At 35.2% G+C, this 22,710-nt stretch overlaps 1 protein-coding gene and 1 long non-coding RNA gene across 5 annotated transcripts in view; both read right to left on the minus strand.

Moving 5' to 3' along the window:
• LOC110459903 (transcription factor SOX-13-like) overlaps positions 1 to 6,413 on the minus strand; it is a 221,096-nt gene extending 214,683 nt beyond the window's left edge. For both annotated transcript variants that reach the window (XM_021512391.1, XM_021512390.1), the window contains exon 1: positions 6,269 to 6,413. The gene's annotated coding sequence lies outside the window, so the exon portion shown is untranslated. The remainder of the gene's footprint in view (positions 1 to 6,268) is intronic.
• Positions 6,414 to 22,516: 16,103 nt separating this feature from the next.
• LOC110459929 overlaps positions 22,517 to 22,710 on the minus strand; it is an 8,269-nt gene continuing 8,075 nt past the window's right edge. For all 3 annotated transcript variants that reach the window (XR_002463948.1, XR_002463949.1, XR_002463947.1), the window contains exon 3: positions 22,517 to 22,696. This is a non-coding gene — a long non-coding RNA (uncharacterized LOC110459929). The remainder of the gene's footprint in view (positions 22,697 to 22,710) is intronic.

Here is a 22,710-nt window from a genome sequence, read left to right on the forward strand (position 1 = left end):
GAAAAACAATCTATGGTAAGTAACATCCATAAGAGCTATAAAAGAGTTGACAAAATGAATAACTTTTTGTTCGAGCTATAGACACATTTAATGACAGAATAACTTTTTGTTCGTGTTATAGACACATTTAATTACAGAATAACTTTCATTGGAACTATCAAGAGTTGACAAACTGAATAACTTATTGTTCGAGCTATAGACACATTTAATTACAGAATAACTTTTTGTTCGAGCTATAGACACATTTAATTATAGAATAACTTTCATTGAAGCTATAGAAGATTTAATATACAGAATAATTTCCAGTTAAACCCCAGAAGAATTTACAAAGAGAATAACTTGTATTCGAGCTGTAGAAGACTTTATATACAGAATGAATTTCATTTGACATGCAGATACATTTGCATACAGAAAACGCAATAAATTGTATTTGAATTATAGAAGAATTTACATGCGAACTAACTTTTATATAATCTATAGACGAATTTACACAAAGATTAACTTTCATAACAACTACAGAAGAAATTACATACAGAAAACAAAATTATTCGAACTCTAAAAGAATGTCCATTTACGATTACTTTCCTTAAAGATATAGAAGAATTTACATTAACTTTCATAAGAACTATAAACTATAGAAGAATTTATATACGGAATAAACTTTATTCGAACTCTAGAAGAATGTACATTAAGGGTATCTTTTCTTCGAGCTTTAGAGGAATTTCAGGACAAAATGTTTTATATAGGCTTTTGAAGAACTTACAAACAGATTTACTTTTATAAGAATAATGAAGGATTTACATACAGAATAACTTTTATATAAGCTATAGAAAAAATGATTTATATTTAAGATTTACATACACAATAACATAAGACCATAGGAAGTTTTTGTTTTATAGAGTAAGACTTTGAACATTGGAAGAACTTACATACAGAATAGCTTTTATGAGAGACTTTTGAAAAAAAATATTTATGGAATAACATTCATTAGATCTTTTGAAGAAATAGCGTTTAAAATATTATTGTTTTTCTTTTATAAGGAGACTAGTTTTACCTTAAAAAATTGATATAAGTTCACTGTGTGTTCTTCTATGATACAAAAGAAACACAGGTGTAACACAAGCATCGTCTTTATCATTTTTTATAATATATCATATACGTGTGTGAATACGTTTTTTGAATCCTTTAACACATACGCACAATATATCAAAACTTATGTAGGATATTATTAGCCTGTTCTTGTAGGACTGTATTCTAGCAATGCGTTTTGTTAAAATGTTATACCTTCTCCAATAAAAGGTAATACGAATCACTAATTGTTTGATTAAAACATACATCTTGTTTTAAATATTCAANCTCTCTCAAATAGGGCTCCAAAGATTTACCTGCTATTTTCAAAGTGTCAGAGTGTCTATTCTCTAACAGATAGCCCTCAAAGAGTTACCTGTTATTGTCAAAATGACTGTGTGTCTACTCTGTCAAAGAGGGGCCTCGAAGACTAACCTGTTATCTCAAAAAGGACCCTAAAATATTAGAATCGGTGCTCGTTACAGACAGTTTTTCCTGATCGGCACTTAATCAGCGTACAAGTAGAAATGATATAATCGTCTGACTTTCTTTCAAATCCAAAAAAATAGTATTGTATATTATGGAAAGGATTACTCTTCAACTTATATGAAAAGGGTAAAGAAATGTTAAGAGATATATAAATTTAAGATTTTTTTTTAGTGATGTTAAGTGTAGCATTTTATCTGGAACTGTTTTGCAAAGGAGAAGGAGGAAGGTAAGCTTGAAGAGAGGAATTTTCAAAGAGTTGGACTTTCAGGAAACCTGTGTTTATTAATAATCACAGAAGCAAGTGAAAAGATGCAGTCGTCGGAGAATAAATAGTATATAGAGTATATTGTTTTTCAACAAAGCAGTCGATAACTATTTTAATAGTTTAATAGTTACTATTTATTAAGATTACGGTAATAAATAATTAATTTGGAAAGTGTGGAATATCTGTGAACTTTCATTTCAACAAATTTTATTGACAAAGTTGTTACAAGTCAATTGGATGGAATAGCAGGCAAAGCCTATATAAATTCTCTCACATCTGTGAGTTTCATAGTAAAAGTGGGGAGCTTTTCTTCTTCATCAGTAAAATTGCAACCGTTTCTAACAAAACAAAAGGGTACACCTATACCTGCATAATCGTTCACTACGAAAGTAAAAGTGAGTTCAAGAATGGATTTTCTGCGTAGACAAAACATAATGTTATAATGGATTGTATGGGTACCTTCCATTTTTTCTGCCGTTTTACATACTAGGCCTATAGTATGTTTCGGAACACTCCTATTTACCCTAGTAACACCGATGACTCCTCACTTAAGAAATGGCTATATAGCCAAAGAAACATTTACTTTGCCTGGCTTTCTGTATCAACAAAACGCATTTAGATTTGTGTTTATCTAGTGATTATAACATACTTTTGGGCAACAATTGAATTTCCTAGAACGGAATAACCGGACATGTAGATAATAAATACTTTGAATTGCGCCAATGTCTCATTTGATGGAATACAATGTACACCTGAGGCGAACAGAAAGTACAGGTAATCTAAAGTAGGGAAGAGTCAATTGAGTCAATTTTTAATAATATAATATTCAAGAGTTTGAAAGTAAGACAAAGCAACTATGTTTAATAGTCTAGTAAGGTGGCTGAGTATTGTAGAGTTTATTGATTCCAAAAGAAGAGTATTCGTTTGAACGCTGTGTATATAATTGGATAACCATATAAGGTAGGACGGTATTCTTATTGTACAATAACTATTTACAATGTTAAATAGAAAATATTATGGAAAACTCTTTAGGTGTGATATAATTAGATTTTTGAAAAAGTGTAATTTTTAGAATTAACACTAGAACTACATAGAAATGAAGAACCGCTTTAAAAACTAGTGAGGCGAAGCAGAAAGACACACAAAGTCAACCTTTTCACTAAACTATCTCATAACATTACTTAATTTATTGTTATTTTCCTCCTAAACTTTCTTAAACTACAATGGCAGAATTTAGTAAAAACGAGTGTTAATAGAATAAATGGAGAGAAAGAATGTGTAATAATGATGTATTTCCATATTTAAGATAGTTCATGGCGAGTTGACTCTACATCCTTTGTAGAGTTTATCAATCAAATTCCCACACTGCAGAAGCATTATATAGTATGTAATGAAACAGGTTATGAATAATAGAAAAACTGAAAAATTATGTCACAAATGTGAATTCATATATAAAGGAATTGCAGACCATACAACATTATATTGCAAATATATCGAACAATTACATGAGAACAATTACTAAACACTCTCATTACAAATTGTTTCCTCTATTGGTGCGGTTAACTGTGTACTTTGAATGGCTTTCCATATATAAAAACAAAATGTTATAATAGGTCCGTCATTTCTTCGTATTTCTATGAGTATAGATTGGTGTTAAACTGTGGTAGTTTATTACATCAATATATATATCTATGTCAGTAATAGGAGTTTCCTCTGACAAAAGTCAGTACGGAGTCAATTATGATTTGAAATTATTTACAAATCGAAAAAGGTTGTATACAAATGTACACGTACATGCCTAAAAGATGTCGCTGATACTACGATGATAGCAATGCACACATGCGTTAAAGGGGTGATATTCACAAGCGTTTTATATGTACATGTATATATTCATGCCTTTCAATTTCTAATGTTACAATTGATGAATGTAATTCCTTTAAAAGCAATTAAGATGTGCTCTAATTAACAAATATCACAGTTTCTATGAAGTATTCATCACGGGGTGTTATAATATAGAAAAAGAAGAGAGAGAGAGAAGAGACAGTGAGTAAGCAACGCGGACGCAGGTGCGTACACATACTAGTATGCATGGCAGACGGATTTTTACGCATACACACATAAGTATATAATGTCAAAAGAAATTGAAATTGTCTGTGCATATGCAAGTTTAAAATAGCAGGTAAATTATTTCAATATAAACTAGTATAAAATGTCAGAGGAATTATTTGTACATGTACTAGTATATATAATGGCAAAAGAAATTATCTGTACATGTGTTTATTTAAAAAGCAAGTAAATTATTTCAATATATACTAGCATAAATGGTCAGAGGAATTATTTGAACATATATATATATTGGAATAGAACTTGTTTATTTGTGTGTATTTATATATTGTCATATAAATTACTTATACACACACTAGTAAATGTTGACGGAGAATTTGTTTTCCAGTTTACCACTGTAAAGACAGAATTTTTCATAGAGGGATTTATTTAAGTTTATTCATATTTCTCGTATATTTACAAAAACCCATTAAGGTAGTAGTTATATTGATTTCTATTGGGCAGCTCCTACAAAGAAAAGGAGAAACAACAACACCAGAACAAGACTGGCTGCACAAGATGTTGTGCTCAGATTACAGTGGTTGTCACCATTATTTACTTCTGAACATACTAAATTCTCACCCGACAAAAGTTGTATCTATACGATAAAGTCTTTTTACATGTTATCTGTATATAGTTCTATTTTATCACATATTACCACACAACGATAAAGATATTAGGTTTTGATAGTGCAGTTATCAACCATACATCACATGTGTTTCTGATGAAAATAGGTCTGCCATTGTTGCAAAAATAAAAACAACCTAAAGATATCGAAAAATATAAGGTAATATTAAATCCTTGACAATTTCCATTTGAAAGGGAACGAAAAGTTACAAGGAACAGCTTTAAGTAGGATGTGTCTAAATATAAACTTTACTTGATTTCTTTTCTTTTGCTTACAGTATAATATAATGCAAAACATTATTGTTGAAATAGGGTTTGGAAACAAGTTTTAATCTTATATTAATCCATCTCCAGTCGAGGAAATACATACGAGATTTAAGGATCACATGATATATGACTATATAATATTTGAGGAAGAAATATGCAGCAATGTGCTGTGTATAGGAGTGAACAACGGGAAATAGGGAGGGTAGGATGGGAACGTGTAGGGAAAGAGAGTTACTCAGATGCACAAAATGTGTTAAATAATGGAAAATAACTAAGTATAGAGAGGAGGCCACAGAAAACGACAGGTATACATGTGAAAAATCAAAAAAATCATTAAAATCTTTATGAGCTGATAATAGAATTTTCAGTACAGGAGAAAATTCGTGCATTTTCATCATTTGACAACTAACTCATCATCAACAAACAGCAGTAATTCAGTCGAAATTGTTGGACTATCAACAAGATTTCTACGATACATGTAAAATTTCAGGGAACTGATCAAAATAAGCTAAATGGTTCATTACCCTGTTGCAAGACAGGATAAATTCACTTGTGTATGTGATATTCCCCTTGTTTGTTCATGCAGGGTTAAACTTAGGTTTAACTTGGTTAATTTCAATGTATGAAGTCAGCAAACCTAGTTAAATCTGTTATAGACAGCTTCTGTGATAACCAGTCAAGCGGCAACACTCCATACAAATAAACCTGTTTATACTTGTGTGGAGAGGGAAGATGTCAAATGTTTTCTTTTTTTTCTTTTATGAAATATAAATTATAAAGACGGTCGCAATAAATCCAGTTGCAATTATTCGTAAATAAACTGCGCCCTTGAATAGCAATTGTATTTATTTATCCATCGTCGTTGCTCTTACGTGGAATTATTCAAATTCTAGCCATGTTTCCGACTCGAGTGCGTTCATCAGCAATATTACACATCAATGGTGTATACACATTAGAAAATAAAACATAAGTTATTAAAAGGGTATTAGGAGTAGATTGTACGTTTTCTAAAATATTACAATTTGTACAAACCCAGTTTATGAATATTATTTCAAAATAATGACATGTTTATAGTATGAAAACTATTATATTTATTTTACGAAAAGTATAAAATCCGAAGCCTATGGCGTGCCAAATGTTGCATTATTCAATTATTTTATATTAAGGTTCGAAAATTTTATAATTGTATTCAATAATTGTGAATATATGTGCAATATTTCATATTTGTATTCAAAATTGTAGACATATGTTCAATAACAAATATGAATATTGAAACGTATGACACGCCATAAAGACTTTAATTGTGATGATGTATGCAGAGGTTTCGGTAATGAGAATGACAGCGAGCAAAGTGAATTCAATACAGCGTCAATATGGATATCATGTTGCCATTTACCAGAGAACGTCAAGAGTGCACGTGCGGAACAGGTAAGTAACGTTTATACGTACCTGGACCACGTGGTTCAGTGGCTGCTGATGACAACGCTCTGTAAGCTGGCGTCAATGGCTCCGTGAGGATTTACTGGTTTTCGGGTCAGTAGAGGTCCCCGATCATAACGGCAAAATGGGACACGCTTCAGTGGTCAGCTACACGCTCATAGTGCCATAAAATCATATTGTAAATGATACACAGGTAGTTCCTTTCTTAAGGTGACGCAATTACGGTTTGAATTCAAATCCAGTATAAAGGTCTAGCTGTGAAGCCTCACAGACAGCCTTACAGGGGGGAGATACACAAAAATGCCACTCAATTCCGATAGGCAACTCGCCTTTCATCTCATCTACGGAAAATAAGAATAAACTAAATTCACCATTTGTATGAAAAGATACCATTATTTTCACTTTTCATTATATTTATTCTACAGGTTTTGTCACAAGAAATAACAACGATCGCGGAGTATGTGGAGCGACGGATCTCTCGCTAGGCCTGGTATACAGTCGAAGATATCAACCGTGTGGTTTGGGATAGCGAGGCAGGGCGCCTTTTGTTCACTTAATATTATCAACTTGATTTTTCAGCATAAAATCAGCTTTGTGGAAAAATGAATAAACTTTCGCTTGTGGATTTTTAATCCGGCATCACAATGGCGGTGTTGAGTGCGTTGCCACTGGTTTGTTTGTGAGAGAACGGACAAGGTTGGGGAGTTGTAGAGGGAGGGGGGAGGGAAGAGGGGAGGGGGCACTCTCTCATGTGAATGTTATCAACAGACTATAATAATGCAAATCAACATCCTATTGGCAATAATACACACCGTCTGTTCACAAATACCAACAAGGAGAATTTCATCGACCGTTGTCATATGGTAGATGACAGAAACGATGAAAAGGAAGCGAACAGACAATAAAAGTGACGAAAACGAAACGAACTCAATTAACGAAAGGAAAAACTAGTCGTTTTGGCGTCTTGTTTGTTAGGATAAAAGAAGGCGAGTAACAATTAATTCAATTAAAACGCATTTAAATAGGAGCGTTAACAATTGAGGAACGAAAAATTCGTCATCGTCATTTTCATCTACTTCGTCTATTTAGTTTGTGGCACGGAAGCGGTATTATCTAATTGACTTCCGCTTGAGCAACACACCGTGTGACGTCCATCTCGCGACCGACAACAGCCAGCTTTAAACAACTTCTATTACGAGTGTTTCAGTTAATATCACTTATTCAATACGAACAGTTTCAATAAATGTATAAATATATACTCGTGAATGTCAACAACATAGCACCTGTTTAGAACAGGCCCCTGACAATCCGACAAACAGTTTAAACAAACATATATCTTGAAAGACGCCTACGCAGTTATGTTTCGTCACACGTTGAACTAAATGACAGCGCGTTAAAAGTACATTTAAAATTAAAAGCTGCGTATTCATCACGTAAATTGTATTTTATCGAACTCATCAATTTTCATATATTTTACCGATTTCAGCGTCTTCAGATAGAAACATGCCGCGAAAGAATCAGGGCACTGTCTTGCGTAAAGGTCATAATAGGTGAAGTGGAAAGGTCACACTAGGTGAAGGGTAACGGTTAAAACATATGTGAGATAAAAGTTCAGCTGGGGAGCAGGTAAAAGTTATATCAAGTGAGGAATAAGGGTCAGTTGAGGTCAACTTGAGAGAGTAACGGTCATAACTGGTGGAGAATGAAGGCTATACCTGGTCAAGAGTGAAGGGCATACCTGGTCAAGAGTGAAGGGCATACCTGGTCAAGAGTGAAAGGCATACCTGTTCAAGAGTGAAAGGCATACCTGGTCAAGAGTGAAGGGCATACCTGGTCAAGCGTCAAGGTCATATCCTATCAATAATTTGTAAAGATCATACATGGAGAAGAGTAAAGATTTACCTGGTCAATAGTGAAGGTCATACCTGGTCAAGCGTCAAGGTAATATCTGATCAATAATGAAGGTCATACATGGAGAAGAGTAAAGCTGTACCTGGTCAAGACTAAGGCTCATGCAGGGTCAAGTTAAATGTTATATATGGCCAAGAGTGACGGTCATGCCTTGAGAAGATAAAAGATTTACCTAGTCAAGATTGAGGGTCATACAGGGTCAAGTTAAATGTTATACCCGAGTAAAAATGATTCCTTGTCAAAATCACATCTTAAACATGAAAAGTAAATTTCAACTTTAATTTCGTGATGCAGTGTTTATTAATTTGAATTAAGACCAGACAAAATACAAAAAAAAAACAAAAAAAACTGCAGAGATGTTAGCGCGTGAATTTATTATGGCGGATCTTGTTATGTACTTTGGGTCGATTTCTTGTTCGTCAATGTAATCAGTCGAAGTCTTACACACAAAAACCCGTACCTCTTACGTGTCGGAATGGCCTTTATTTTTCACCTATTATCGATTGTTATTTACTTAAATTCAATAAAACGTGTCTAAAGTTGTAGAACACGTGTTTTGTATTCGGAGATAGCATCCCATTAACATGTTACCTGTGTATACCTGTGAGGACCAATACTTTGTCTGGAAAATTATAAACGCTTGAAATGAAGTTTTGTGCTTCAAAAATCAATAACATAGGTTTTTAACTGAACTTTGTTATCGCCTAATTTACATATCGGGACATTTGAAAAAAATGATTAAAAGCATCCAAGTAATGAAACGTGGCGGGATATCTTTTAAAGTATTGAAAAGATCAGAATGCGAAATATCGCTTTAAGTTACAATATACACGAATCGATCTACAATATGTTTTTTGGTGGCTTTTATGGAAGAAAAGTATTTGTAGCTTGTCTGGGGGAGTATTGTCAATGAGATGGGTGAGTTTTGGTACCTGGTACACAGGTAATGTCTAAAACATCAGTCAGGAAATCGCATGTAAAGTTCAGTATTTTTACATTTGTACATTTTAGTAAGATGATTAAATTTACCATAATTTATCGGAAAACCAAACAACCGGCTTTATTGCGTTTTCATCCAAAATTGGAAAAGGTTGGCAGAAAGAACAAATTTATGAAACAATTATATCTTTTTTAATAATCGCTTTTGTTGGCCCGAATGTGAACGCGCGTGGGCTCTTAATATGGCAAGAAACCTGAAAATCAGGACCCCACCCCCCCAAAAAGAATTGGTCAATCGAATTCTTGGTGATGCTGATTGCGTTATGTAGGGTAAAAAAGGTTCGGAAATAATGTGTCAAGTGAAAATCAAATCGAAAGAGAATAGAAACACTCTTACCGAGGTATTTTAATTAATTAGACATCCACGTGCAAAACAAGAACGCCAAAAGTGGAAGAAATCCAACATGTTTCTTAGCGGTACACACTTTCTGGCACCAATGATCCCCTCATCCCCTCATGGTGTATTAACAAGCGAAAGGGGGNNNNGGGGGGGGGGGGGATGTTATAAAGTATCTAGTAATTTTTCAGCTAAAACGATTTTTTTAACAATTTCTATAAAAAGATGACGTCACAAACAGGTTGTGGGCGGAGAATCTACAACAACTGACTACATTGCTGATGGTCTGAATTCTATGTTCTAAGTTATTTCCTCCAGTTAATTTGTAGACAGTAGTTAATGTAAACGTTACCAGTAAATAAAAAGGGAATTTACGAGCAGATATCGTTTTGCGTCCATTTTAGAATTGCTTCATTCGCTTATTCTGTATTCTGCATGGTAATTTCGCATTTTTGAGAGAGAGAGAGAGAGAGAGAGAGAGAGAGAGAGAGAGAGAGAGAGAGAGAGAGAGAGAGAGATACTCAGAATACATCTGTGAGTCGCCGTCAACAACTCATTTTTTTACAAAAAGCCTTGACTGATGACGTTATGTACTGTGTTTATTGATTTATCTACGGTAACCGTAAAATGAAACCCGCTATGTTCCATCCGAAACAATACGTATTTCTCATGAAATCACTTTAGACAGATAATTCTGATAGGGGAGCAAAAGGCTGTTGAAGCAATAACAATATACTCAGATCAACCGTCAATATAACTAACCATTAAAATTCATTTTCCATCCACGCAGAAACGAGGACAGCCAATAGGGCCGGGCGATGCCTATCTCGCGGTGACAAATGGCGCGTGTCGACACAACCCGCTCCCGTCCCTATTACTCCGAATAATGGAAATTGATTTCATATCGCCGTTTGCCTAAAACTGATTTCAGTTATTCGGGATTATTAAACATGATGGATGAAAATCCAATTGTGTGTGATTCTGTCAGCATAAATAGAGAATAGACTCTGAAGTCATTTATTTGCCATCCATGTCCGATTTCTATTGAAGAAGGACTAAATACGGATGTCCTAAACTAAAATATATTATCCTGTTTTCTTGTGAAGTATTGTAGTTTGAAAAGACAACACAAAAAGGGTGTTTCGTTTATAGTTCGCTTTTATATAACATGAAAGTATGTGCCCATACAACTGTTAATGCCGACACACACACACCGCGACAAAGCTCCAGACATATCAATCTATTTTCTACATGAACACATAAATATTTCACAGACAGAAAAATGAATGCTTCATATACCTTACTCAGACCATCAATCAATTCATAACTCATAAAATCCCACAGCGTTCGGGTTTATTCAACAGTTTAATTTCACACAGTTTGGATAAGAAAGTTTTAGCAAGGGTGAAAATATTCGAAATCGGTACATAAAATCAACGGATTCCTAAATCGTTCTCTACAAAAGGCTACTGGAGTGAACAGAGGCTTGAATTTCGGTCGACGAAAAGGAGTTAGATCAGCGTGAAAGTCCCACCCACGGGTCCACCAGAGGCAAAACAATCACAAAGCCACTCACCATTTCTCGGGACTGACAAATGCATTTTAAACAGAGTATGAAATACATTATTTTGGAGGTCTCCATTAAGATGTAGATAAATATTTTTGTGAGAATTAAACCTGTTATTTGTTTGATAACGCCTACTGAACGCTTTACCTCGGCCCACACAGACCTCTGGAGTGTCTTACCAAATAAATCTTATCACAGAAACTGATGGAAAGTCATTACTAAATAAATTTCTTTTTAAATTGATATGTATTAACAAGACAGACGTATGAAAAACTTAAGTAAGAAGACAGCATCGCCTTCTGATGGACAAAAACGGACGGACTTTTTATCTCTCCAACTACAGCCGTTTGGCATATTGATAAATGGACGTTAGTTCTGGCTAAGGGACAGCGGGACGAACGTTATTTCTATAGACAGACGCTATTTCCAATTTGAGGGACGAACGTTTGGACAGGCGTTTTGGCATATTGATAAATGAACGTTAGTTCTGGCTGAGGGACAGAGGGACGAACGTTATTTCTATAGACAAACGCTATTTCCAATTTTGGACAGGCGTTACTTCTGACTGAAGGACGGACGTAATTCTGACTGAACGACAGACGCCATTATTGACTGAAAGACAGACGTTATCATTGACTGAAAGACATGCGATATTTCTGACTGAAGACAAGACGTTATTATTGACTAAAGTACATGCGTTATTTCTTAATGAGGGACAGATTCCATATCTGGCTGTAGGACGATATTTTTTTACTGAAGGACAGACACTATTACTAACTGAAAGACAGACGATATTTCTGACTTGAGGGATGAATAATGGACGATATTTCTGACAGGACGGACGCTATTTTTTACTGAAGAACGGGGTTTTCTGTCTGCAGAACAGACGCTATCTCTGAAGGCAACACATACTTATTCTAAGTAAAGAACAAAATGACAAACATTGACAATCTTTTTTTTTCATTTTTTTCCTGACCCTATATTAGATATAATATTATCTTATGTAGGATATGCTACGTAAAATTTCCTGTAGAATGTTGTAAATAAATAGAGAAAAATACATGTCTTTTTCCATATCACACCCAGTATCAACCCGAGACTACAATATCAGCCCAAGGGCTGATATTGGTCGAGGGTTGATACTGGGTGTGATATGAAAAAAGGCATGTTTTATTCTGTTTATTACATACTTACTAATAAAAGCTACTATCTTATGATCTAATTTTCTTTTGAAATATTGAAAAACGAAACTTGTCCAAAAGAGTTGTGATACGGGTTTTGCGGGCTAATACGGGTTTTTGGGTGTGATAAGGCGGGGGCTGATACGGCTTTTTGGTTGTGATATGGCGAGGGCTGATATGGGTAAGAGCAATTGTGTCGTATCTCATATGCAGAAAAAAACGTATTTCTTAGTAAGTATGTAATAATATGTAATAGATACACAAGAAATGAATTACTGAGGAGATGAAACGCATTAACTGTTTTAATGCGAAAATCTAAGCATACGTGTGAAAGCATGAAAAAAACTAATGGCCTGGCAAAACTAGAGAGATCTCAACTTTTTATCAGGAAGTCATTCAACTTCGCTTGTCAAGCGTATAAAGATAACAAATAAAAAATTATAAATATGAAAAATTGACACATCCGCCCGTGTATACAGCTTTCTTTAGTAATTGTATGATAGAACTATCGCAAATGGGAGGGCTGGTGATCCCATACCTGTTCACGTCCGATCGGGAAATCGAACCCCGGCCGCCTTGGTGAAAGGTGCGGACCTATTTCTAACTGACGGACGGATGGACGTTAAATCTTATTTAGGAGCGGATTTTTTCCTAGTTGGGTGAATGGACGTTATTTCTATCCTAGGGACGGACGTTATTTCTATCCTAGGGACGGACGTTATTTCTGTCCTAGGGGACGGACGTTATTTCTATCCTAGGGACACACGTTATTTCCATCCTAGGGACGGACGTTATTTCTCGTTATTTCTATACTAGGGACGGACTTTATTTCTATCCTAGGGACTGACGTTATTTCTGTCCTAGGGACGGACGTTATTTCTCGTTATTTCTATCCTAGGGACGGACGTTATTTCTATCCTAGGGACGGACGTTATTTCTATCCTAGGGACGGACGTTATTTCTGGCCTAGGGACGGACGTTATTTCTGTCCTAGGGACGGACGCTATTTCTCGTTATTTCTATCCTAGGGACGGACGTTATTTCTATGCTAGGGACGGACGTTATTTCTATGCTAGGGACGGACGTTATTTCTGTCCTAGGGACTGACGTTATTTCTGACCTAGGGACGGACGTTATTTCTGTCCTAGGGACGGACGCTATTTCTCGTTATTTCTATCCTAGGGACGGACGTTATTTCTATGCTAGGGACTGACGTTATTTCTATGCTAGGGACGGACGTTATTTCTATGCTAGGGACGGACGTTATTTCTGTCCTAGGGACGGACGATATTTCTATCCTAGGGACGGACGTTATTTCTGGCCTAGGGACGGACGTTATTTCTAACTAATTAGGGATGGGCGTTATTTCTACGTTTGGGGAAGGGCTTCTTTTCTAACTGATGTTTCTAACTGAAGATGAACTGGGTTATGATAGTCTGAGGAAGGAAAGTTATTTCTTACAATTTGAATGGAGCTCACCAATTTTACTTTCCTATATGTATATCGACGATATGCTGCCTTTATACAGCAATATATTTTTTTACTACGTCGATCGCAGATACAAATCCTGATCTTAAAACAAAGGATTGATGTCTCTTCTCCATCAGACGCTTTCCTTGATCGTAACTTACAACATTACCAACAGCGACGGGCCACTACTGTGCTGTTCGATAACAAGGACGATTTCGATTTTTCCGATCGTTAACTTACCATTTCTTGATAGTAACATCTGTGCTTCCACAATCTACGATATAAACATGTCGCAGTTGATTCGGACTTCGAGAGCATACTCGGGATTTCCATATTTCTGTGAAAGATGTGAGCTGCCGACGGTTTTGTTTTGTTTGTTTGTGTTTTACATCAGATGCGAGGAAGACGGGGAGTACCCGGAGAAAAATCACCAACCTGCGGACAGTACCTGGTGACTACCCAACATAGGCCTCGAACCTTCGACCCAGTGGCGGAGAGCTAGTGTTTGTAGACGGCCAGACGCCTAACCCACTCGGCCATCACTGCCGATAGACATAGTTACATCACAGTGATTGTGGTCCAACGTCTCCTCGTCATCATCATGATCTCGTTAGGAAATAATCTATTTCCTTGTGTGATATGGAGGTCGATATTGTACATTATACCCATTAGTGTGTATTGCTACTTCATTGTAACTACCCCGGTTTTCGTTTTGAGCACGTGGCATTCATGGATTTGACTTAGACGTACATAGTGGGCGTCGTCTATGAAGGCGCTTTCACTTCTGGAACGCCTGGCCTTATTTTCCATATAATTCTACATTTGTTTATATTTAGCCCTAGTTTTGTAACAGCGACGGGCGAATCACGTTTTGTTGACACTTCTGTATTTTCTTGTATTTTTTTCTGAATGAAATACGTTTTCTTTCTTTCTAATTTCTAGAAGGAAAGACGTTATTTTTGAGTTATTACTGATTCACTTACATGTTGTTTGACAGATAACACAGTATTAAACAACACCAAATTTGTAAAGTTATGCAAATATGCAATGGTCATATAAAATGACAAAGTAACAACATCAAGGGAACATAGAAATTACGATGAACATAGTTGTAAATTAAGAAAGAACATTTTGTCATTAAGTTTTGGGCGTAAGAGTTGTTCCATTACTCATCTTTTATAAATTTCTTAAGTTTAAATATGAAAACTCCATTTTTTTTCGGTTTTAACTTTCAACTTTAAGTCAAATAAAACTTAAACATGAAATCTTACTATTATACGGCAGGTTTAATGATTCACATGCAAAAGAGCGTAAGTGTTATGTCAATTAACTGCATTTTTTATCTACAATTTTACAAATTCAGATAAATATAGAAACATGTGAACGAAGTTCAGTCTAAAACAGACCGATCATCTCCTATCAGCTGTCATCAAAGACACACCGCCCCTATCTTATACAAAACCGTACAATGCACAGGACGACAGTCCCCGATACAATCGAAATGGTCTGTTTCAAATCATAACTTATAAAAGCAGCATCACTTTCAAACAGTTTAAAATTACAAGTTCTCATAGAACCACCGACTGGAAACAACTTACCCTTATATCGAAATCAACACTTTTCTATAAACAACTCAAAATAAAAGTACAGTAAGACCTTGCTCAGTTTGAAAGTTATTTTATTATAGTTTTATTACTGACGAACACAAAATTTATGCATCCTTTATGAATGGATGTTTTTCATAATATTATATTTGATTAAAACGCGAATATAGCATTAGTTATCTACACCGATAATGTTTGCGTGCTATAATGCGGTTTTTGCCTACCGACAATTTAATGGCTTATTGATCGTTTTAGCTTACCTGCAAAATTAATGTTTTAATGAGCGTTTTACTTATTTAACGTTTAACCTAAATCGAAAGAGCGTTGCCTTATCCCCAATTTTAAACCTTTATCCCAATTTAATGATAAATATTGAGAGTTATACGTAACATACAATTTAATATTTAATTTTATATTGAGCGTTTTACTGATCCGACAATTCAATGTCATATTGAAAGATTTACCTAACGCACAATTAATTGTCATATTGAACGTTTCATCTAATAAACAGCTTTTTATGTTAACTGCAGAACATTTTTCATACCCTGCAATGTTTTTTTCGGATGTTTTCAATAACAAATGCTTTCATTATATCATTTGTGCATCGTCCTAGCGTCGATCTGCTGTGCTCACATCTTGTTCATCGTTTGTTTGAATTTTGTATATTCTTTAACGTCGCCTGTTAAGCTATGATCATCTTCCATTTGTACATCATATATTATGAAATGTGTATTGTGTATATTGTTTTTGCGTATATCGTATTTAATCTGTCTGAAAAGCGTATTTCTGTGTGTATTGCGTACATCGTATATGGTATATGTGTATTGCGTATATCGTTCGTTCGTACATCGTATATGGTGTATGTGTATTGCGTATATCGTTCGTGCGTACATCGTATGTATATGTATTGTGCATATCGCTCGTGCGTACATACGCGATGAAGAACGGAAGGGATACGTCTGCCAACTAGACCAAGTCAACAGACGAAGATAACTTATGATTCATAATATATTTTTGCATTTTTGATTAATGGTACATCTACAAAACGCAGAATGAATCAAAAAGATGTAAGCGTTTTGTTAAAAGGTTTGTTTACTTAATGATTAATGTCTATTTCTCGCTTGACACAGTTAAAATATTGGTGTAATCGAACCAAAAATAAAAATGTCATGAAAATTCACTGAATGTTGTAAACTCAGCAGATATTATACAGATATGATATTTGACCCTTGTGAAAAAATACTGATATCGGGGAAACAGATAACGATACTGATCTCTTCTTCAACGGCAGTACCGCAAGGTTCCTTATGCCGAAAAAGAACATAACAGTAGGTTTACGCGCCATTAATGTTGTCGTCTGCTTCATACATATTTTACTCATATTTTTTAAAGACTCCTTAAAAAGAACATACCACCCGAGGAACAAGACGTTTTATTTAAAAATCATTTGATCAATGGAATCATATAAATCGCATATTATACTGTTTCAGCACGACTTCTCATGTAGAGCGAAATCCCATCTTTAGAACTCGGGATTTTTTCGGTATTCATTGTTTCAGACTAGACTAATAAAAATACAATAAACTCGTTAATATCTTGCGCGCATTCCTAATCAGGTCACGTGATCTTTTTACCTCGATTAACCTCTGACCTTTTGATGACGTATACAAAGATCGAATGAATTATTTGGTAGATTTTTTAATAATCTATTAAACACAAATTAATAACCATTGTATGGGTGGAGTGTCGAGAACTACAGTATCTGTAGGAGCTGTATTTATTGACATTTAATGTGTTTATTGGCGGGGAATCACAACAAGGCCATCCCGGCTTATCGGCCTCCACTAGACAACGTCCTATCAGCGTTAGACGCCAATTCGATGAAATCTTCAGCATTCTTTTAATTGGTAATCCCTCCCAGTGTTAATTCGCTTGATTGAAAAATTATATCTCTCAACTTCAAACTAGCATGTGACTAAATTATGCCATTTTACAACTTTTTGCTATTTAATTTGTTTAATGAAAAATTTCAAATATTTTATGACATTGTGTAACCGTTGTGACAGAATGAAAGCGTATCCGAACAATGGACTGGTAGAGTGCAGCCGTTCTTGCGTGTTCAGGTACAAATGTATCAGTTGATCGAACAGGTACGCTGCATCCTGTAAGCTCTCCGCTCTACAGCTATACAACAAACCCGCCCAATCAAATCCATTATCATCACGACTACCCATTGTTCCCCAGCAAGACTTTTGGCACCTTCGTATTCTATCAAGTTATTTCATCTTTTTTATGTTTTCAGATTAATCCTGATTATAAATCAAACTTTTCTATGTTGTCGTCAATTTAAATATGGCTCCGGGCTTAAAACGCAACATTAATCTTTAATCTTCAACATATACATAGAATAGACATAATACGAACGTGACAATATCTTATTTTTAAAATATTATCTTGATTGTCACCATCGGTGCAGGTAATTTAAAAAGAAAGATTTTTTCAATTTTCACAGACATGGAACATGTGTGTAGAAAGCCATCTTCACATCAGTTACACTCGCGATAAACCCCCTAAATTACCATGGGATCTGATAAAACGCACGTCTATAGTACGGTCAATTGAACATCATCTCAGAGAGTGTTTGTACCAATAAAATCAAGAATTTAAGGATTTTGAAAGAATAGCTGTGGGTTTTTTTCAATGGCAGATCTTGCGATGAATTGTGAAAATCAAGGAGTTTGTCCCACTATATAAGTTTAGGGATTTCTAAAATTGATATAATCTTACCTTGTTAGCCCTATAAGTTGTTTGAAGTTACGCGAACAATTCTACGAAATTTTGCAAGCAAATTATACACAATTGTACGGAGTTAACTTATACGAATTTTTGTAAAAAAAATGTTCAGAGTTTTGCAGATAAATGTACAAAGGTTTTTAAACAATTAACGGAGTTTTTAAAAACAATTTCACAGATAGAGTGTTTTGTAAATAAATGTACGGAGTTTTTAAACAGTTTCACAGAGTTTGGTGAAATCAGATATATCATCCATTACCTTTGATCGCCTTCTTAACGCTGTAACTCTAATATAAACTATACCCCGATTTCACTGTTAGCCTTTATGTCCTGACATTTTGTTGTTCGGAGACATGCTGACGCATAGGATGAACAAAAATGTTAAAAAAGGAACACTCGCCCATTACCAAGATGGCCGGGGTTCGATTCCCCGATCAGACGTGAAAAGGTATTTGGTTACCTGTCCGAACATGTGGGTTTTCTCCCGGTACTCCGGATTCATCTGCAATATTTTTTAAAGGATCACTGCAGAGATTGTCGTGAAACTGGCATTTATAAAGGATCCTTTGTGCGCTTCCCCCAGCCAACAAGAGTGATTAACATAAACTGAAATAACTTATTTCATAATTGTTGTAAAATTAAAAAAAAAATGTTTTAATATGATATTTTAATCCTGTCATCAGTCGCAAGAAAATGTATCAATTACATGGCATTTAAAGTTTTACAAATGCCAGTTTCACGACAATCTAAGCAGTGATCCTCTAATAACTGTTGCAGAATTACCATCAATATGCGACGAGGAGATATTTATGTATACAAAATCTAACGCGTGTATGATATTAACTAAAGGACAACGTTGAATGAAAATAAAAAACCAGAAACTTGGGTTTTTCAATGCAGTTTTTCCAAAATAAACTTGTTTTGTTTTAGAACTCCGGCTCTGGAACTTTACGGAACATCTGAGCAACCGAAAGACCATTGAAGGAAGCATCCTTAAAATCCCAGACGTTACGCTCACTGCAGAGTACAAAAGGAACGTAACCACTGGAGTTTCGAGGATGAGAAAGAATGAACATTTGAGTAATAAAAAAAAACAGTTAGTAAAAATGAAAATTTACCCGGCGGCGGAACTGGGCTGGGGGAAGGGGGCTACTCGCCGGTGTCAAGGTAGATTAGCTGGCTAAAGTATCCGTCTGAATTAGGAGGTCCCGGGTTCGAATCCCGGATCTGACCTACGCATTTTCCCTTTTCTGTTCCAAAGATATTACATTCTTAACATAATACTACATACTTCAAATGGTATTTGTCAGTTTTCACACTTTCTGTACTTACGTTTGTCTTCCAGCTCTGCAGAATTTTGCATATTTCCCAATACCAGTGTAATGGTCAGATTCGCTGTTTTCTCGTGCATATGTACGTGTACCATACACGTGGGGACGGTTGGGGTTGACCTAGTTAGAACTAACGTGAGCATGAAAAAAATCGATTTCACGGGCAGATGTAAGTGTAGAGGTGGTGACAGGTACTGGTGTCTGTCTATACCCCACTCAAACGTTGCAGTTCTAAGTAAAAACACGCAAACCACAACCTATCACAGTCCCCATGCTATTGTCAAAGCACTTTTTGTGTCTGATCTGCTTGGGGTTGCATTGTTTGTTGTCTAGAGGAATAAGAAGACGAGTTCTATATACGTGTAATAGATAGGGCGGATATAAGACGTGACGAAGAGAATTTGTCCTCTTCCAGACGATATCTGTCGATTTTCTTTGTAAAATAAACAAAAATAAAGGCTGCTGGTTGCTGTAGAGGCTCCCATACTTGCGTTTGTGTTTTCGATAATACCGTTGTTATCGGTTGAGAAGACCGAATGAGAACAAATTCATTTTATGCAGACAGTGTAAGCTTGATCGTCGTGAACCTCCTTTTACGGTTTGTTCTCCTCTCTTTCCTTCTTTGCTTCTAAAGTACATTCATGTTCTTTTCATTTCGTTAAAATTCTGTCATTCGATCTTACTCCTATATCCTGTAAATTCCTTTCCAAAACCATAGGTCTCTCCAGAGACATATAAAGCCAGTNGGGGGGGGGTTGGTTTCCTGAAGCCCAAAAAACCCCTCTGGATCCGCCATTGATATACGTCTCTGGTCTCTCGTTATTCGCCATCATACCTTGTCTGTAGATGGACCATTGTCCGGACAATCCATCACGTAATTTTTATCCGAGTTTTTTGAAACTTGACTGATGTAGTCACCACACTCTCAAGTTGTCCGACAGCACTTTTTTTTGTTTTTTTGTTCCGACATTATTTTATGGGAGTTATGCCCATTCTACTAATTTGTTAGCCAAATCTTGTCCAGACAATTCCTACGGTTTTTATTTGAATTTTATAAAACTCAACAGATACAATCACCGCGCAATCTTTAAGTGTTCACCGTCCATGCTGCCATTTTTTTTAATCTTGATATTTTTATGTAAGTTATGTCCCTTTTATAAAATGTTGAGCCAGATAATTTCCAGACAACTCCTCTTACAATTAAATCCAAATTTTATGAATCTCCACAGATCTAAATACCACATCCTCAAGTTCTGTACCCTTGCATTGTTTTTCTTCATATTTTGATGGGAGTTTTGCCCCTTTACTGAAAACTTTGCTAACTTCTGATTTACATAAATGTACATCTTGTTCAGAATAATTCTAATATCAAGTTTTAACATACTTTAAAGAAGAGCTACTTATTAGAAACGCAGGGAAAACTTCAAATTTAAACTGACTTTATTTTTGGCACTTAAGGATTCCTGTCCCACTGTTGTGTTTTTTTCCATGTGCAGTTATCTCCCCTTAACTTCCGTTTGGATATAGAACAGTAGAACAATTGGTCCAGGACACTTCTGTCGGCCAAGTAACTGAATCGCTTTAAGTGATAGTTCAGCAGTCTGAGTTTTATTTTTATTAACTCATTCACCCCTGAAATTTCATATTGAACTATTCCAACCTTTGAATTGGAAGAGTCCAAGTGTGTCTTCAGGGGTGAATGAGTTAAAGTCAGAACACTGTTTTTGATTGTATTTTGTTTATTTTATAGTCAGCAGTAACAACCCTGTCTTTGGCAGTGGTAAGGGGATCCTTAATGGGTTGAGCAGTGGGAATTAGCCTGTAGTTTACAATTCTAGTTTGTTCTATTCAATCATAGTCTATTAATTAGCCTTGTATGATAGGCACATCTCTGTTCATCAATTTGGTAAAATTTGTCTTCCTAATATACCTGAACAGGTGATATAAAGTTTTTTTTATATCACTATTCATATTTTGTTATTCAAGTTTAAAGAAATCATCAATAAATGGCATCACTGTGTTGATTCAGCTCGCATGATTTTGTTTGAGATTGTAGCTCACATTTTTACAATTAATATGTCCTGGCATTCAACATGTGTGATTTTATTTGAGACTGCCAACTTTCCTGAATGCATTTTATCAAAATTCTTCTTTTTATTTATTTTTTCATTCACAACACAAATATTACTGTAACTGTGAATAAGACTAATAACTAAATTGTCCATTTTTATGAGTTATCAATCATTTTGATATTTCTATGAAAAAGTATACTCATGGAAACTGACAAGCTCACTACAGAAATACAATAAAAAAGAAAAACATTTTTTATTTTATAGTATTCGTTTTTTTATTCAATTTTTAAATTTCTTTTTTTTTCATACAAATTTGTCATCATGCACGTGCACCCAGTGTCATCTACACCATACACAAAATACAGTACAAATATATATATATAGGACTGCAAAACATAATATACTCAAAACATAATCAAAATCAGAAAACAAGATGAGTCCAGCTCATTGTATTTTGACCTTTGACCAATACCCCAAAACACACAGCATGTTGAGGTCTTCAGTTGAAAGGTTTCGAGTGATTGGTCAATTACAACAATGCGTCATGCCCTAAAATCAAGTTACACGTTAAAATATTTTGATTTTTAGCACTAAAGCTAATTCAACTAAACAGTAATTAGGTTAAAAACCAATGCAAAAACCACAAAAATAATTTCAGAGGAAGCAAATATTGGTTCATATCTTATTCAGCAGGAAAGAATATTTGCCTATTTGCCATTCTACTAGTAATTCATTAACTGTATGCCCCATTTCTTAGTGTACTAGAGACTGTATTGTGTACAGAGGAACCTTGATAACAGAGTACAAGAACCTTATATAATGTGGCAGAAAAAACATACTGTATACAGGGGAACCATAGCGATAGTGTACAGTGGAACCTTATAGTGTACTGTACAGGGGAACCATAGTGATAGTGTACAGTGGAACCTTATAGTGTACAGTGGAACCTTATAGTGTACTGTACAGCCTGAAATTTCATATTGAACTACATGGGAACCTTATACTGTACTGTACAGGGAAACCTTATACTGTACTGTACAGGGGAACCTTATACTGTACTGTACAGGGAAACCTTATACTGTACTGGACAGGGGAACCTTACACTGTACTGTACATGGGAACCTTATACTGTACTGTACAGGGGAACCTTATACTGTACTGTACATGGGAACCTTATACTGTACTG

Source organism: Mizuhopecten yessoensis, unplaced genomic scaffold (assembly GCF_002113885.1).
Source record: "Mizuhopecten yessoensis strain PY_sf001 unplaced genomic scaffold, ASM211388v2 scaffold10275, whole genome shotgun sequence".
Lineage (NCBI taxonomy): Eukaryota > Metazoa > Mollusca > Bivalvia > Pectinida > Pectinidae > Mizuhopecten > Mizuhopecten yessoensis.